This window comes from Myxine glutinosa, chromosome 13 (genome assembly GCF_964187855.1).
Source record: "Myxine glutinosa chromosome 13, kmMyxGlut1.1, whole genome shotgun sequence".
Classification (NCBI taxonomy): domain Eukaryota; kingdom Metazoa; phylum Chordata; class Myxini; order Myxiniformes; family Myxinidae; genus Myxine; species Myxine glutinosa.
Window position 1 is genome coordinate 84,778,390 of NC_136273.1, and position 14,574 is coordinate 84,792,963.

A 14,574-nucleotide genomic window follows, 5' to 3' on the forward strand; every position below is an offset into this window, starting at 1 on the left:
CAAAATGGCCGCCATAGGCCGGTGTCACGAAACATCCGCACCCGAAACAGATCCGCCCCCCGGCGATTCTGTACCGGTACAGATTCGCCCCCCTCGAAATAGATGCGCCCCCCTGCCACGAAATAGACTCTCTCCTGTGACAAAATCGCCCCCTCATAATATATATGAACATGTTTCAGCAGATATTCAAACTTTGAAAAATGTGTAACAATTGTATGGGTCTTGGTGATTGTGGAAGAGTTCTTTTACAATTAATCTACAACTAGAGCAACTGAATATTGGTGTAAACCAATAAAAATAAAACCATAATAACCATAAAAATAAATAAAAATAACCAAAAATAACGATAAAATAACCATGAAAACCATAAAAATAAATAAAAGTAACCAAAAATAACATAAAATAACATAAAATCACCAAAAATAACCATAAATAACCCTAAAAATAACCATAAAAATAACCATTAAATAACCATAAAAATAACCATAAAATAACCATAAAATAACCATAAAATAACATACAATCACATAAAATAACCATAAATAACCATAAAATAACCATAAATAACCAAAAATAACATAAAATCACATAAAATAACCATAAATAACCATAAAATAACCATAAAATAACCAAAAATAACATCAAATAACCATAAAATAACCATACAAATAACCATAAAAATAACCATTAAATAACCATAAAAATAACCATAAAATAACATAAAATCACATAAAATAACCATAAATAACCATAAAATAACCATAAATAACCAAAAATAACATAAAATCACATAAAATAACCATAAATAACCATAAAATAACATAAAATAACCATAAAATAACCATTAAAATAACCATACAAATAACCATAAAATAACCATAAAATAACCATAAAATAACCATAAAAATAACCATAAAATAACCATAAAATAACCATAAAACCATAAAAACCATAAAACCATAACCAAAATAAAAATAAACCAATAAAAATCTTTCAATAATTACGATATCAAGTGTTCAAGTATGTCTTTAAAAGATTGAGAAAATGTGTAATTCCGCACGCAATCAATTCCCCAAACAATATTAGTAGTACTTTTATCACGTCCCCTCTTGTAAACCAATATTTCCATATGTATATTTATATATCCGCAAACGAGAATGGGTGGCGATTCTATTCTGATTTGGGCGAGAAACGTATCCGCCGGGGGGCGAGTTTATACCGGTACAGATTCGCCGGGGGGAGAGTTTATAGGGGGGCGGATTTATTTCGCGACACCGCATATTGTTTTCAGCTCCGGAATGACGTTAAGACTTTAACGTCCACAAATATTTATGGATTTTGATCAAACCTGGTGTGTGAGACTTACCACACAAGGTAGGTTGCTATCTTAAGTCAAATCTAGTACAGACACCTGACCTACTTTAAAGTTGTCCGGTCAGTTCAGTTGAGTTCTGCTTCCCTGGAAGCTCTAGTTTGTAAGAGTGTTCTTTGTGCCAGACAAGTGGTCAGATATGTCTGCAGGTAGTGTGGCATGTTGGTTGACATGAGGTGAAGGATGCAGCCATGCTTAAAGAGGAGGGAAGAGGGACAAATGGATGAAGACGAAGGGCAGACAAGGGATGGCTTTGTTTATAATCGTATGCTACCTTAGGGAGCCTGGTATAGATGGACAGAGGTGTCATTTACCTTTTGCTGGGGTTTACCATTGTTCACCATAGTGAAAAGTCATCAGCGATATGGTATTAAAGGTTGTTTAAGGAGCAAGAAAGGTTACCGATTATGGACAAGTATGGTCCAAACATGCACCAAACGACATAAAGATGAGGTGCGACTCTGGTCCACACATATTGACCCCGAGTAGACCGAAAAACACGACACTTTCAACTGCACAACACATGTTTTTGTTTGGTTTTTTTTGAATTTTTTTTGTATACAAGATCGAGGCGCATGGAAGAGCTGACATTAATCACAAAAACAACAAACGGACACACAAAACATACAATAAAGGGAGCGGGAGACAAGATGGGGTGAGAGGGAAGCACACAAGTACAACAGCAGAGAACAGGGATATCGGAAGATCTGTAGGAGGGAGAGGACTTATGGGAAAGGGGGGGGGGGGGATGGGAGAGGTATAAAACACATGCACACTGCTAGGACTTCCAGGAAAGAAGTCGGAATTTCAAAAAAAGTGGATCTGGGGTGAATTAACGGGGGTAGAAAAGATCAAGGTTTTGGATGGGGGAAGATAAGAGATGGTGGTGAACAGCTGTTTTAAAGACCTGGAGGGAGGAGTGGGATTGAAGAGAGTGAGGGAGTTTTTTTTTTGTTTTTTTTTGTATACAAGATCGAGGCTCGTGAAAGAGATAACATTAATCACACAAAAAGTCAAACCGACACACAAAACACAAAAAATAAGGGGAGCGGCAGACAAGATGGGGAGAGAGGGGAAAGGACACAAACACAACATTTAAGAGCAGGGACATCGGGAGAAATGTGGGAGGGGGAGGGCTTTGGGGGAGGTGGGAGAGGTATAAAACATATGAACACTGCAAGGACTTCAAGAAAATAAGTTGGAATTTCAAAAAAAAAAGTGTATCTGGGGTGAATTAGTGGGGGTAGAAAAGATCAATGTTTTGGATGGGGGAAGATAAGAGATGGTGGTGAACAGCTGTTTTAAAGACCTGGAGGGAGGAGTGGGATTGAAGGGAGTGGGGGAGTTTGTTCCAGAGGTGGGAGAAAAAGGGAATGAAAGAGTGAAGGTGAGCAGAGAGCCTATATTTTGGCAGTTTAACCATAAGAGGGTTGCAGGCAGATCTTGTGCGACGTGAAGGAATATTGGGGGGACAGAGCACAGAGAGAGCTGGGGGAGCAAGGCCGGAGAGAAGTCGGTAGAAGACAGAAAGACCACCAACCTGCCTGCGGTGAGTGAGTGAAAGGCCCTCGGAGTTAACTTCATCGCAGGAGATTCCAATGATTCTGAAAGCTTTGGTTTCAACAGCGTGAAGCCGAGCTAGGTGTGAGGCAGGAGCACCAGCCCAGAGGGGGGAACAGTATTCCATTGAGCTGCGGATGAAAGCCTTGTATGTGGCGAGGAGCTCAGATGTGCCAAGGAAGGACTTCGCACGACGGAGGATGCCCAGTCGGCGACTGGCTTTGGAGGCCAGCTTGGAAATGTGGTTTTCCCAAGAAAGATCATGGCAGACAGTGAGACCCAAAAGCTTGAGCGACAGAACTTCTTGGAGAGGATTGTTGAGAAAGTAGATGGGAGGGTTTTCCAGTCGGTCCTTTCAGAGAGACATAGTAAGAGTGTGAGATTTGTCAGGATTGAAAGACATGTTCCACTTGTTTGACCAGTCTGTGATTTTTTCCGGGTCTGCAGAGAGTGAGGAGGCTGCAGACTGCCGATCTGAGGGATGAGGAATGGAGCGGCAGATAGTGGATTCATCAGCAAAGAGATAGAGAGGATTTTACAGAGAGTCGGAGAGATCATTGATGAAGACCAGAAATAGCACAGGGCCCAGAACACTGCCTTGGGGAACTCCAGCCAGAACAGGAAGGGGAGATGAGAGAAATCCATTCAGGGCCACACGTTGACTGCGACCAGAGAGGAAGTCCGCAAGCCATGCGTGGAGATTTCCATGGATACCATAGGAGGAGAGTTTGGTGAGCAGAGCTGGGTGCCAAACCGTATCGAAGGCACGTGATATGTCAAGTGAGACAGCTCTGATTTCCTGTTTGGCATTGAGGACCTCCATCCATTGTTGAGACAGCAGAAGCAACATGTCCAGAGTAGAATGACCTGGTCTGAATCCAAATTGATGATCAGAGATCAAGCCGTTGGAGAAGAGGAAGGATTTGATATCCGAAGCAATGATGGATTCCATGACTTTGCTGATAAATTGGAAGCAGGCTGATAACAGCTTACTGACAGTTTGTTCCAGAGGTGGGAGTAAAGAGGAATGAAAGAGTGAAAGTGAGCAGAGATGCCCAGAAAGAATGGCACAATCTCTTGCTCGACCTTCAAGATGTCCTTATGTTGTTTCATTTTGAAGTTGCATGCCCAGTGTGAAGTGACTGGTGCTGAAACATGGAGGTCAACGGAATGTGATATTTGGGATATCTTTAAGTAGGGACCCCACAATGCTAAGTTTTTATAGATTTCTCATCACAAAACTACAACCTAAACACTTACGTTACCTGTATTTATAGGTAATTCCATGCTGACTTGCCTTGCTAACTCGACTTCGATTTTTCTCCTTTGGTCTTATCCGAAGCCACGTTGTAGTCTCACCTCTTCCAAAATGGACAGGAGCGACTACTGTAATCTGTCTGTCGGTCAGTGACGATGTGAGTATACCGGCAGATCTACTTTAAGGACCTGTGAGCAGGTCTACTTTAATATAGACCGGCCTTTAATATAGACAGGCCTTTAATATAGACAGGCCTTTAATATAGGCAGGCCTTTAATATAGACAGGCCTTTAATATAGACCCGCCTTTAATATAGACAGGCCTTTAATATAGGCAGGCCTTTAATGTAGACAGGCCTTTAATATAGACCCGCCTTTAATATAGGCAGGCCTTTAATATAGACAGGCCTTTAATATAGGCAGGCCTTTAATATAGACAGGCCTTTAATATAGACCCGCCTTTAATGTAGACAGGCCTTTAATATAGACCCGCCTTTAATATAGGCAGGCCTTTAATATAGACAGGCCTTTAATATAGACAGGCCTTTAATATAGACAGGCCTTTAATATAGACAGGCCTTTAATATAGGCAGGCCTTTAATATAGACAGGCCTTTAATATAGGCAGGCCTTTAATATAGACCCGCCTTTAATATAGACCGGCCTTTAATATAGACAGGCCTTTAATATAGGCAGGCCTTTAATGTAGACAGGCCTTTAATATAGGCAGGCCTTTAATATAGACAGGCCTTTAATATAGGCAGGCCTTTAATATAGAACGGCCTTTAATGTAGGCAGGCCTTTAATATAGAACGGCCTTTAATATAGGCAGGCCTTTAATATAGAACGGCCTTTAATATAGGCAGGCCTTTAATATAGGCAGGCCTTTAATATAGGCAGGCCTTTAATATAGGCAGGCCTTTAATATAGAACGGCCTTTAATATAGGCAGGCCTTTAATATAGAACGGCCTTTAATATAGAACGGCCTTTAATATAGACAGGCCTTTAATATAGACAGGCCTTTAATATAGGCAGGCCTTTAATATAGACAGGCCTTTAATATAGACAGGCCTTTAATATAGACAGGCCTTGGGTGGCCTTAAGCACAGGTTCACAAGGTTGTATAATTCAACCATGGCGTCTTTGTCTAATTTTCCTCCGCCACCGAAGTTGGATGGATGTTACGTATTCACCCCTGTTTGTTTGTCTGTTTGTGAGCAGGATATCTCAAAAGGTTATGGACAGATTCGGACGAAACATCGTGCACAGGTTGGGTGTGGCACTAGGACTAATTGATTAGATTTTGGTAAAGCTTCGGATCCGGATCAGAGAATTTTTAAGGTGATTCTTTGCCTTTGAAAGATAAGGCCAAAAACTATATGTAGCATGAAATTTCAAAAGATTGTGGATGGGCTATGACAAAACTTGGTGGATGAGTTGGTTAGGTCACAAGAACAAGCTGATTGGATTTTGGGTAATGTCTGATCCAGATCCGGCCCATCAGTGGGACACAAAACATTAACTGTTCATCCTGGTTTAACCACGAGCCCATTTTATACGGTGAATGTGGAGTATGTCCTAGTTAGCCGTACCTGTACCTGGGGTTATGTGTATGTGCACCTACATATATTCTCATGTCTATCATTCATTTGAAGGCATCAATGTGAGTCTCATGCATGCAGCTCTACCGTACATAGGACTTGGAGTGGAGGAGTACATAGGACTGGGAGTGGAGGCGTACATAATACTGGGAGTGGAGGCATACATAGGACTGGGAGTGGAGGCGTACATAGGACTGGCAGTGGAGGCATACATAGGACTGGGAGTGGAGGCGTACATAGGACTGGGAGTGGAGGAGTACATAGGACTAGGAGTGGAGGAGTACATAGGACTAGGAGTGGAGGAGTACATAGGACTAGGAGTGGAGGAGTATATAGGACTAGGAGTGGAGGCGTACATAGGACTAGTAGTGGAGGAGTGCATAGGACTAGTAGTGGAGGAGTGCATAGGACTTGGAGTGGAGGCGTACATAGGACTAGGAGTGGAGGCGTACATAGGACTAGGAGTGGAGGCGTACATAGGACTGGGGAGTGGAGGCGTACATAGGACTGGGAGTGGAGGCGTACATAGGACTAGGAGTGGAGGCATACATAGGACTGGGAGTGGAGGCGTACATAGGACTCGGAGTGGAGGCGTACATAGGACTAGGAGTGGAGGCGTACATAGGACTAGGAGTGGAGGCGTACATAGGACTAGGAGTGGAGGCATACATAGGACTAGGAGTGGAGGCGTACATAGGACTAGGAGTGGAGGCGTAAATTGGACTAGGCGTGGAGGCATACATAGGACTAGGAGTGGAGGCGTACATAGGACTAGGAGTGGAGGCGTACATAGGACTGGGAGTGGAGGCGTACATAGGACTAGGAGTGGAGGCATACATAGGACTAGGAGTGGAGGCGTGCATAGGACTGGGAGTGGAGGCGTACATAGGACTAGGAGTGGAGGCATACATAGGCCTGGGAGTGGAGGCGTACATAGGACTAGGAGTGGAGGCGTACATAGGACTAGGAGTGGAGGCGTACATAGGACTAGGAGTGGAGGCATACATAGGACTAGGAGTGGAGGCGTACATAGGACTAGGAGTGGAGGCGTAAATTGGACTAGGCGTGGAGGCGTACATAGGACTAGGAGTGGAGGCGTACATAGGACTAGGAGTGGAGGCGTAAATTGGACTAGGCGTGGAGGCGTACATAGGACTAGGAGTGGAGGCGTACATAGGACGAGGAGTGGAGGCGTACATAGGACTGGGAGTGGAGGCGTACATAGGACTAGGAGTGGAGGCGTACATAGGACTAGGAGTGGAGGCGTGCATAGGACTGGGAGTGGAGGCGTACATAGTACTAGGAGTGGAGGCGTACATAGGACTGGGAGTGGAGGCGTACATAGGACTAGGAGTGGAGGCATACATAGGACTAGGAGTGGAGGCGTACATAGGACTAGGAGTGGAGGCATACATAGGACTAGGAGTGGAGGCGTACATAGGACTAGGAGTGGAGGCGTAAATTGGACTAGGCGTGGAGGCGTACATAGGACTAGGAGTGGAGGCGTACATAGGACTAGGAGTGGAGGCGTAAATTGGACTAGGCGTGGAGGCGTACATAGGACTAGGAGTGGAGGCGTACATAGGACTAGGAGTGGAGGCGTACATAGGACTGGGAGTGGAGGCGTACATAGGACTAGGAGTGGAGGCGTGCATAGGACTGGGAGTGGAGGCGTACATAGGACTAGGAGTGGAGGCGTACATAGGACTGGGAGTGGAGGCGTACATAGGACTAGGAGTGGAGGCATACATAGGACTAGGAGTGGAGGCGTACATAGGACTAGGAGTGGAGGCATACATAGGACTAGGAGTGGAGGCGTACATAGGACTAGGAGTGGAGGCGTAAATTGGACTAGGCGTGGAGGCGTACATAGGACTAGGAGTGGAGGCGTACATAGGACTAGGAGTGGAGGCGTAAATTGGACTAGGCGTGGAGGCGTACATAGGACTAGGAGTGGAGGCGTACATAGGACTAGGAGTGGAGGCGTACATAGGACTGGGAGTGGAGGCGTACATAGGACTAGGAGTGGAGGCGTACATAGGACTAGGAGTGGAGGCGTGCATAGGACTGGGAGTGGAGGCGTACATAGGACTAGGAGTGGAGGCGTACATAGGACTGGGAGAGGAGGCGTACATAGGACTAGGAGTGGAGGCATACATAGGACTAGGAGTGGAGGCGTACATAGGACTAGGAGTGGAGGCATACATAGGACTAGGAGTGGAGGCGTACATAGGACTAGGAGTGGAGGCGTAAATTGGACTAGGCGTGGAGGCGTACATAGGACTAGGAGTGGAGGCGTACATAGGACTAGGAGTGGAGGCGTACATAGGACTATGAGTGGAATGTGCTGTGGGCATGGATCTGCTTGCGAAAGCCCAAAGGCCTGGGTTATAGGTGTGAATGAATGAAAGAATGATCGTTTTAAGGCCATTTTCCCTGCTTGAGCAGGGGTTAGCCTTGCGGGCCCCATGACAATCATGGTTCCCTGTTTGAGGCAATGTTTTTTATGGCCGGATGCCCTTCCTGGCGCCTGGGTTATAGGTGTCTGTTTGTTATATTTCTTGGCTGTTTCTGAGGCTGTTTACATTGGCGTCCATTGATGGAAAGGAAGCCTTTCCGTGAAAGGCAGACGACTTTTCAGACAGTTCTGCGGCCATGGTGGATAAAGACAAGGAAAAGAGTCCTTCAAATTTCCACAGAATAAATAAATAAATAAAAAGGGTCCCATGTGATCTCTGCCTTATTTTGCATAAAATTGTAACAATTGACCCTCATCAAAGGCTTACAATCTCTATATATCTTTCAAAAGAAAAAGGACTTAAACCACTTTTTAAGTTGCAATTGAAATTTCTGTATTTAATATATAACTCTGGAAGATCAAGAGTTTGATTTTTTTGGGGGATAGGATGTGACAACAGACTCTACGTGATGCTCCTCAAGAAGGCTAATGCATCATGGAGTATGCTGTCCTTTCTGAGGAGACATTCAACCGGCTGTTCCATTTAAAGCTTGGTTGATGTGTGTTGAATACCCACAACAGGACCTTTTGAAAGAGTAGGCCAATGCGTGCAAGTGCCATTGCCAAATTCCAAACTCTTGCTTGACTACCTTTGGGAAAGAATGGCAAACCACCCAATGTGTTATCTGTCAAGCTCCAGTCTCAGAGCATTTGGACATGGATGAAACTGCAGTCTCAAACTGGAACGGCAGGCACTTGGGAGAGCGCATACCTCTGCCAGGCTGAACAGGTGTTGTGTTTTGTATAGACAGTCGAGGATCATGGAAGAGCTAGTATACGGAACAGATCAGGAAATGACAGGACGCAAAAGGAACAGTACAGATGCACGGAAAAAGGAATAGTAGAGGGGGAAACACCAACAACAAAGTTTGAAGGCTAGGATGGAGGGAGACTTTGACAAACAAAGGGTGAGGGGAGTAATGGGGGGGGGGGGCAGAAGAGGTTTAATGGGGTGGACAATTAAGATGTGTATGGGTTGGGCAAGATGGAGACAGAAGGGAACTCCAAGGATGGAAAACTGGAAATTAGGATGGAGTAGGGATTTGGGTGGGGTTAGCAAGGGTATAAAAGATCATGGTTTTTGAGTGGGGATGATCTGAGATAGTTGTGAACAGCTGTCTTGAAGACCAGGAGGGAAGAATGATGTTGAAGTTGGTACCACAGGCAGGAAAAAAGAGGAACAGATGATTGGAGGTGAGCAGTGGTCCTGGATTTAGGAAGTTTAACCAGAAGGGATTGATGGTGGACTGTGTGAGCTCTGCAGAAAGAAGGATAAGGCATGGAAAGAGCAGGATGTACAAGACCAGAAGGAGGTGGTAACAAACAGAGAGACCACCGACCTGTTCCAAGACCGACCAAGAAACCTTGACCTGATGGTCAAGTGATGAGCCCATAAACTCAGCTTCATTGTGGGAGATTCCAATAATCTTAAAGGCTTTGGTTTCCACGGCCTCAAGCTGAGCAAGATGTGGGAGGCAGGGGTGCCAGCCCAAAGGGGAGAGCAATGCTCCATCAAGCTGCGGATGAAAGCCTTGTAGGTAGACAGGAGTTAAAGTGTGCCCAAGGAAGGACTTTGTACGATGGAGGATGCTCAGTCGGCGGCTCGATTTGGAGGGCAACTTTGAAATGTGGTTTGCCGAAGAAAGATTATGGCTGATAGTGAGACCCTGGAGTATGAATAAGTGAACCTCCTCAAGTTGATTGTTGAGAAAGCAGATAGGAGGGTTTGCCAGACGGTTCTTTCAGACAGAGATAGTGAGAGTGTGAGATTTGTCAGGATTGAAAGACACGTATTCCAAGTGTTTGACCAGCTTGTAATGTTGTTTCAAGGTCTAAAGAGAGGGAAGAGGCTGCAGCCTGCCTGTCTGAAGGATGAGGGATGTCACGGCAAAGGGTGAAGTCATCAACAAATATATAAAGTGGATTTTCCAGAGATTCAGAGAGATGATTGATGAACATTAGGAATAGGACTGGGCCCAAAGCACTGCCTTGGGGCACTCCAACCTTGACAGGGTGAGGAGATCAAAGGATTCTGTTGAGAGCCATGCGTTGGTTATGAGAGTAGAGGAAGTCAGGAACCCATTTGTTGAGTTGGCCTTGGATGCCATAGGCAGAGAGTTCGGAGAGTAAGGCAGGATGCCAGACTGCATCAAAAGTACAATATATGTGCAGACAGACATATCCGTTTATGTTCTTTGTCCCACTGATAGGCCGGATCTGCATCTGGACCTGAACCAAAATCTAATCAGCTTGTTCTTGTCACCTCTACCAAACTCATCCAACAGGTTTTGGCATTACTCATCCACAACTTTTTGAAACGTCAAGCTATATATCGTTTTTAGCCCTATTTTTCAATGGTGACGAATCACTTTAAAAAAAAATAATCTGGATGCGGAATCAGATCTTCACCAAAATCGAATCAATTCGTCCTTGTCACACACCCAACCTGTCCACCAAGTTTCATCAAAAGCTATTCACAACTTTTTGAGATATCCTGCTCACAGACAAGCAGGCAGACAGGGCTGAAAGCAAAGCCTCCCTCCACCTTCGCTGGCGGAGGTCATAATGATGAAAATATAGCACAAGACCAAAATATGAAGTTTTATTCGTCTGGTGGAAAGTATTTGATTCAAAGAGCCATTTCCAGAGACTCAAGTATCTGCTGGATGTTCTCCCTGTGATTTTGATGATCAATGGTGTTGTCTTGGGGATCTAAATTCAGTGAAAGGAATGCATTTTCATGAGCAAATAAGCTATAAAGAGTTATTATTCGGCACTTATTGATACAGTCACATGAAAAAGTAAGTACACCCCATGTAAAGTTTTGACTTTTTAAACATATTTCAACATACAGCTATTTGATCTTCATTTCAACAATATTGATAGATAAAGGTGATATAATATAACAAATATCATGAAACATTTACATTTTGTAGTCCATTGTATAATTTAAATAAACATAAATGCAAATTTCGCAAGTGGAAAAAGTAAGTACACCCCTACATTTATCACTACTTCAAATACCTAAAATTAGAATCAGGTGCACCAGCTCAGGTGCAAATGATTAGAACATCGTTAGAGAGGATCTTGGAGGAACCTGTCTTATTTAAACCTCAGACATTTAGTTTGGTTTGCTCTTTGTTGTTGAAGTGTGCGGCATCACCATGCCTAGATCAAAAGAGCTCTCTGAGGACTTCAGAAAGAAGGTCATAGATGCCTACGAGTCTGGGAAGGGATTTATAACGATCTCCAAACAATTTGAAATCAATCATTCGACTGTCCGGAAGATCATCTACAAGTGGAGAAGATTCCAAACAACTGCCAACTTGTTCAGGCCGGGCTGCCCCAGCAAGTTCAGACCACAAGATGCTGAAAGAAGTCTCGAAGAACCCCAGAATGTCATCACGGTACCTACAGGTAGCTCTTGCCACTGTTGATGTCAAAGTGCACGAGTCTACCATTAGAAAGAGGCTGCACAAATTTGATCTGCATGGGAGGTGTGCCAGGAGGAAACCTTTGCTGTCCAGAAAGAGCATCAGGGCAAGACTAAAGTTTGCCAATGAACACCTAGGCAAAGACCAGCACTTCTGGAACAATGTGCTCTGGACAGATGAGTCAAAGGTAGAGCTATTTGACCACAGTACCAGAAGACATGTTTGGCAAAAACCAAAGATGGCATTTGACCACAAGAACCTGATACCAACTGTAAAGCATGGTGGTGGAAATATTATGGTTTTGGGCAGCTTTGCTGCATCAGGGCCTGGGCAGCTCACAATCATAGAATCCACTATGAATTCTTCATTTCTTCAATTCTTCTTCAATTCATGAATTTTCTTCAATTCATGAATTCTTCAATTCTTCAGAACAAGGTGATTACCAGACGGTGCTTGAGGATAATGTGAGGCCATCTGTTGGAAAGTTGAAGCTCAACCGAAGGTGGACCTTGCAACATGACAATGACCCTAAACATCTATCTATAATTCCAGTAATCTCTGTGTGTGTGTACGTGACCGCTGTTTCTCGACAACCACGGGTCCGATATACTTGAAACTTGCCAGGTATATTGCTGGGGACCCGAGGATGTGCCTTTTCAAGGTTTGAAATTAATCGGACAAGTAGTTACCGAGCTATGGCGATTTAGCCGTTCGCCGTTCGCTTTGGCTTTGCGAATGGACCAAACCATTTCATGTAAATAGAGGGGGGGGGTTCTACCGTACTCGCAAGCCGTTCGCTTTGGACCAAACCATTTCATGTAAATAGAGGGGGGGGATTGTCACCGTACTCGCAAGCCGTTCGCTTTGGCTTTGCGAATGGACCAAACCATTTCATGTAAATAGAGGGGGGGGGTTGTCACCGTACTCGCAAGCCGTTCGCTTTGGCTTTGCGAATGGACCAAACCATTTCATGTAAATAGAGGGGGGGGATATCATTTTAGATATATATATAGTACGGGCATGCCCTAGTACCAGTAAATCCACCAATGAATGGCCAAAAAGAAAGAAATGGAGGGTTCTGGAATGGCCAAGTCAAAGCCCGGATCTAAATCTCATCGAGATGTTGTGGGGGGATTTGAAACGAGCTGTGCATGCAAGAAACCCCTCAAACATCGCACAGCTGAAAGAATTCTGCATGGAGGAGTGGGCAAAAATTTCTCCCAGTCGATGTCAGAGACTGGTAGACAGTTATAAGAAACGCCTACTTAAGGTTGTTTCTGCCAAAGGGGGCAATACCACCGATGAGAGCCAAGGGTGTACTTACTTTTTCCACATGCAAAATTTGCATTTATGTTTATTTAAATTATACAATGGACTACAAAATGTAAATGTTTCATGATATTTGTTATATTATATCACCTTTATCTATCAATATTGTTGAAATGAAGATCAATAGCTGTATGTTAAAATATGTTGAAAAAGTCAAAACTTTACATGGGGTGTACTTACTTTTTCACGTGACTGTATATGAGGTGCAAGGCTTCCCATGCTCCCTTGTCCCAGGCCTTTGCTGTGTGATTTGGGATGCCAATGTGTTCATGGAATATGGAGCAAGCATTGCCAGTAGGGGAAATGTCGCAAGAATGTTCCACCGAACGAACAGTTCCATCAGTAGCTTGATGATGTGTCGGTGCTCATTAGCCATGAAATAATGTGTTATTTGGTTCATTGAAGGAAAATGGAATTTACATCATGAATTTGCTGTTATTCAGTCACGCCACTACACATCAGGATGAGGCTGCCAGCCAGGAAACACCAGGCCAAAATAGATTTCGGTGAAATACAGTATATTGGATTGGAGAGGTTTGCAGAATGAAAACACCCAGTGGAATAAGGTGGGAGTAATATGCTCCTGGCAGGAAAACTACTGTGGAAAGACGTCTCTGTGGTTCGATTTGAACGGCGCACGCTGCCATGTTTTTGCGCTGTGTTTTCGTTTCAATTTATCCATTTTTCTGGTTGGTCTGTTGAGACTCGTTCCCACTTGAACCCGTAGCTCATGATGTGGCAACCCAGGTTCAAATCTTGAAATCCGGTATACCATGTGCGTTGTCCATTTTATTTGTAAAACGCCCTTAACATTGTAATTCATGTTCAAGTACGGTTAGTACGCTGTCTTCAAATGTCCTGTAATTGTCCCGTAATTGTCCCGTAATTGCCCTTATTGCTTCCCACGGCGGTTAGCACAACTCGATCAACATCCTGTCGATTCAATCCATTGTTTGACTTGTCCGCAGATGCAGGTCGACACTAGCCCTCTCAAACATGGACTATTTCTTCATCCTCCCCCTTGTGAATGCGTGCTCCGGAGCACTGTTGTGCCTTAATATATTTTATTCCTTCATCCTGCAAAATTATAGGATTTAACATGAGTGATCTTAACGTGTAAGAGTTGCTGCTTTTCCAGTCATCCTGGTTACACATAACTCCACAACAATGTTCATAACCTGTCAAGATTTAAGAAGGTTGTTCATCACATATGTCAGTTTCATTTTAAACATGTCACGTACTGATATTACCTACCGCTGCTCATCCTACCTCACATTACCCTGCAAGCAGGTATGTATGAACAGAGTAACGTTTACTGCTATCTGAAAGGCAGCAGGTAGTTAGCCCATCCCGTGCACAGTAGGAGACGGGGTATTGCAATCACTTCCGTGTGTCTGTCTGTCTGCGTGTGTGTGTCTGTCTGTGTCTGTGTGTCCAGCCATAACTTTTTTTACCATTTGAGGTTTGTCATCAAGTTTTCACCCAACCTTTATTATGATAATA

The 14,574-nt window shown here is 44.0% G+C and overlaps 1 protein-coding gene across 1 annotated transcript in view; it reads left to right on the forward strand.

Annotated features, from left to right (window-relative positions):
* The window catches only part of LOC137439093 (collagen alpha-1(XIV) chain), a 173,449-nt gene that overhangs the window by 94,138 nt on the left and 64,737 nt on the right, over window positions 1-14,574 (forward strand). The gene's annotated exons all lie outside the window — the stretch shown is intronic.